Below are 5,026 nucleotides of genomic sequence, written 5' to 3' on the forward strand. Positions count from 1 at the left end.
ATAGTTGACCACTGTTGGACGGCAGGAAACACAGTTAGCAAACAATCATAGCAACCAATTGGCCAGGCAGTGTTCAGTTTGATTTTACCGTTGATCGCGCGTGGGTCCGAAGATTTGCTTTTTGCCGGTCGTTTTCCGTATGTGTGCTAGCGCTGATTATATTCCACAGCGGAGAAAAACCGTTCCGTGACGACTGGTGCTGTTTGGAATTAAAACAAACCATCATAAAAGTTTTGTGCCGGGTTTCCATTTCGCTCGCGATTCGCCGTGTGGTCACGGAAGGAGCAAAATGGTTGTTACTTCGAACGCCGGGCGCTTTCTTTAACTCCCCAGCCCTTTCTAGAATTTCTTAAGAATTTTTCCCAACCGCTTCAGTTCTCCACTCGCTCATTTGCCATGGTAGTGATGGTTGTTTTGTGTTTGGCTTTCTTTTGTTTTTGTACGCCTCACATGTGACTCCAGCCAGACGCCCAGAGTGTGTGTGTATGAATATCGCATTACCACAAGTGTGCTAGAAGTGTCGTGGACTAAAACTATGAATCGAACTGCAGACAGAGGCTTATGTACTTAAACAAAGTGTTATTTTTTTATGTTGCAAACTTTCACGGAAAGGCGTCAATAACCTAGCCAAATGGCGGTTTAGGTCATATTCTTGTTTCGGGTTTTCAATCCATTTTTCGAACGACTCCCTCCTCCCTTTGAAAAATTCTTTTTGAAAGTCCTTCCGTCGGGGGCACTTTTTGTAATGTAAACTAAATTGCATTTACAAATTGAAAACTTTGAACGATAATTTTGTCGAGCGGTTGTATCAGCTCACTGTCAATTTGGAAATATCACACTATTGGCACTAATGCCAGGTGTTACCAATGTCTGTACCGATCCTGTTCACATTTGCATTAGTGCAATTTGCTGATTTTTGCATTCTGAAACTTTGTTCGTTCGGTTCTATTTGTGGCTGGGTTTTAATCGATAATATTGCTGGCAGGCTGTGCCAATTGCGGTGTGGTACACACAAGTTTAAGGTAAACGCCTATATCACAGATAATTATTGTCAATTGGAACAGAAAATGGAGAAAGAGGGCAGCCAAGGCCCCGCGGTTGTATCTTCGACGCGAAATGGAACGGGGAATACGACGGTCTGTCGGGCGCCAGCTTCAACTGCGGTTGTTAACCCTTTGAAATTTTTCACAGAAAATGAAGCCGACGTACCCATCCGCGGTTGGTATTTTCCTGGAACTGATCAAAGTTTTAAAGCAAATTCTACGAAGCGCCACCCTATCGTTTTTCACAACAGAATGCATCGATTCTATGTTGTGAATGCATCCAAGCAAGAAACACGTGTGTACAGTAGAGTGCAGTAACGTTTTCTGTTTCAAAATTTACAATCAATACGCCACACGTGGCGTGCAGCAAGGTTAGCTAAAAAACATTGCATCGGCTCTTCTACGTGCAATGAAACGTTATTAAAACACAATGAATATATTCGTCCAGTTTTATAACAGACACAAACGAAATCATTTAGAAAATATAAGTGCAATCACTATTATCAAAGTGCAATTGCTAAAACAATTAAACCTCCTTAAAAGCTGCAACAAAGAGAGTTTGTGAGAAGTGAACTATCGTTTCGTATGTGATTATGGTACGAAGAAAATAAGTTGTGTTTTGAGTGACAATGACAGCTTTGGTATGATTTTTTCATGCATGTTAGTCACCGGAGAGCAACTTTTCCATCCTGACGGAGATTCATCAAACTAATGAATCTCTGAGATTATCCCGTTACGCGGTCGTAATTATTCCATGATTATGTCTGCAATTCTGGTGCATCAGGCTGTAAAATTCATCCCCAGAACCTAATTATATATTGCTATGAATGGAGTATTTTTTTATTCCTATTTCCCGCGTAAACATTCACGCATCTTGTCTTGCTGCATTTGCTAATTGAGTTGAGCTAAACGGAACTATTCTCGGTGTGAATGTTGTGGTTCATGTTTCACGGTTATTCTTTCTGCTATTTCGGTTGCCGATTCGGCGGTGTACGAAGCTGGTAGCTGAAACCAATGTTGTTTTGGAATCTGTTGAAATATTCAAACCCCAAAACGATTATGAATAATTCACCCGTTTGTCGTTGCCGTGTTCGCTGTCCGGTTTGCATGTGGGATTATAATTGATGCTGCAGTTTGCTGCTAACAGAGCGCGCCGCCTTTCGCCGTTGCATTTTATGTCGACGCGATGGAGCGTGACGACTTATAATTTCTGCTTTTGCGAGAGTTTGAACGGACAGCAATGGGCTGCTACAGGAACCGGGCAGGCATTATGTTTTGTTTTGGTTTTGAAGCTTTTGGATCGTAGACTCAATTATGATATGCATGTAAGTAATTTCAAACCTTTCCTCCGCTTTTTGGCATAACTGCTAAACAAACGTTTGAGTGCCAAATATCTTCGAGCGAATGGAACGGAAAGCTTCACATATCGCCCTGTCTTGTGGGTTTCGCGGTTCATTAGCAACATCCTGCCAAGAATCGTAAAATAATTAGTATTGATCCCAGTTCCTTCCTACCACCCTCAACAGCGAGCTTTCGGCTCCTAACTGATAGTCAAATCGGTCGCTTTCGCTATCGAATAAATTAGGGTGCAATTTCTCATGAAACCAACCAAATCTAATTGAGCCACGATTCCTCCTTCCCATCTCCGACGGTTCCGACGGTTCACACATGCCGGCCAAAAGGGGCTTACCACACAAGACCGTTAGCAATATATGTTTATGATTGACAGGGTGGTTGAAACGAGCTGGCTAACATTACAACCGCCGGTGGCTGGCAAGGCGTAGAGTGGCGCTAAATATACTTGGCAATGCGTGCTGAAGATGCATAAAAACAGGCTTCGTATGCATCCGATAATGCAGGCTCACTCCCACGCACCGCCGACAAATGCATGTACTCTTACACATGTGCGCACACATACACACGACTCTTACCAGTGCTCGAGAAGTAGCTAAAGCATTAATATTCATTTTAGAAATTTTCAATTTGTGCTTCAAGTTGCGAAACCACCGGCTGACAAACGAAGTTCCCCGTTCGAGTTCTATTGATTTTGTTGGCGCCAAGGGGAGTCCCCGTTCGACGATGTGTGTGTATGTGAGTGTTTGATGTGAAATTTGTTCGTTGGCAAGTGCAGCGTGCAGGTGCAAGTCGGCACCGTTTTCCCCGGGAGATGGCTTGTAACTGCAGCCTGCTGACGAATTGGTTGGAAGTGGAGTTTTTATTGGCAGCGGTTTGGGCACATTTAGGAAGTGTTTGGATGGTTTGGCTGTTGCGAAAACCATTTCGAAAATTCGTCCTCCCGTAAACCGGTCGAAATGAAACGGGCCAACAAACATTTCCGTTGTGGTGTAATTTTACTGTCGTGCTCCCTTTGAGTTAGCGTTCCCAACTTTGAAGGTGCATACGTTGGGAGTTGCAATAAAACTACCTTCCCGCTGGCCTCCCTCGGTCGAACGCCGATACACCGCCGAATGTTTGCAACTTTTTCGGTGATTGCGGCGACAAAGTTCGCCCGGCGGAGTGTTCATCGTGTTTATCGTGTATCGAACGGTGGTTGTTCGGAAAACTCACCCGGTATGCTGCCGTTAATCAAGTGTCAAACTTCATTTCAACACCATCGCCTCCGGTGACACCCATGTCCACCCCACCGTACACAAACTGTCTACTTCTGCCGGTCAACAAGGTGTGGATGGCTCGTACGCAGCGGACATACAGTGGATCGCCCAGTTTTATGTTGATGTTTTCGTTTAATATGTGAGCTTCGTCTCATCAGCAGCAGCAGTCGTTGGCTCATCAGGGAGCACGTTGAAGTGTGCCAAGGTTCGGAAAGGATTGATCCGAGAGAAAGCCAGGGAATTTGCTCATGCCAAACCCATCCAGTCCCGCTCCGCTGGCCAATGGACAGATTCGCTGCCCTTAAGCGAACGATTATCGGCTCGGATCGAATTGAATCGTTTCACCCGGGAACTCCATTCTGGCCTCGACTCTGACCTTCTTGTTAGTGGGCTCTGTCCGCCATCCTCTTTACCGATGGATCAGTTGCCGCCCCGGGCGCGTTTGTCACCCGAACCGGCTACGACCTCGAACTCGGAAAATGGATGCACCGATCCGATGGCGGATCGATGTTTAACACCTGAAATGGTGTGAGATGCCGTCGGATCTTGCCAACGCATTCATCTTCGTTCAACCGTGATGATATTCTGTTTCGAAAAGCGTACAGCTTTGCCGACGTGAAAAAGAAGCACTACGGCATGCCATTCCCCAGAAAGCTTATTTTGCCATCAGAGGCTTCATATAGCTTGCTCGGCACCGTAGTGTGTCTCTAACGGCAAATTTGAGGCCGATTAAGGGACGTTTAGGAGAACACATGCCAACGACACGACATCCAACAGGCAATGATTTTAAACATGTGCAAATGGATAAAACTGTTAACATCTTCAACCTCGAACTTTAGATGGGTGTTGCTAGACATGCATGACAAACCAGGAAGAGAGTTTGGACAGAATCCAGTTACAAAAAACATTAAAAGCATGGAACAGAAGGGAAACCTTTTATATACCATATCTACCATATTATCATTGTATCGATGACTAGCTACGGCCCTTTAGAAGACTTTACCTGCTTTTCTATTTAATTTTTCACTATCTTGGCCTAAATCGTTAAGACAATGGATAAAGATTTCAAATAAATGTTTTGCTTCATTTTCCTGCTAATCCTATTCAGTGACATCATATGTTTTCAAACATTTCCTTTCAGACGTAAAATCCTTTAAAAATGCATTAAATATGAAGGGAGCTATTACGTCCAGGAAACACAACATGAACAAGTTTTACAATCAAATACTCCCCAATGCGTTGCGAATGTTTCTTTTAATGTGCCGTGGAAAATGATACAGTTAGGATTTTTTTCTGGAAATCCCAAAGTGCTTTCAGTTCAGTGAAGTTCGGTTATTGTGTCAGTGTATACAAAAATTGTGAAGATGATTC

This window comes from Anopheles coustani, chromosome 2, assembly GCF_943734705.1.
Source record: "Anopheles coustani chromosome 2, idAnoCousDA_361_x.2, whole genome shotgun sequence".
Classification (NCBI taxonomy): domain Eukaryota; kingdom Metazoa; phylum Arthropoda; class Insecta; order Diptera; family Culicidae; genus Anopheles; species Anopheles coustani.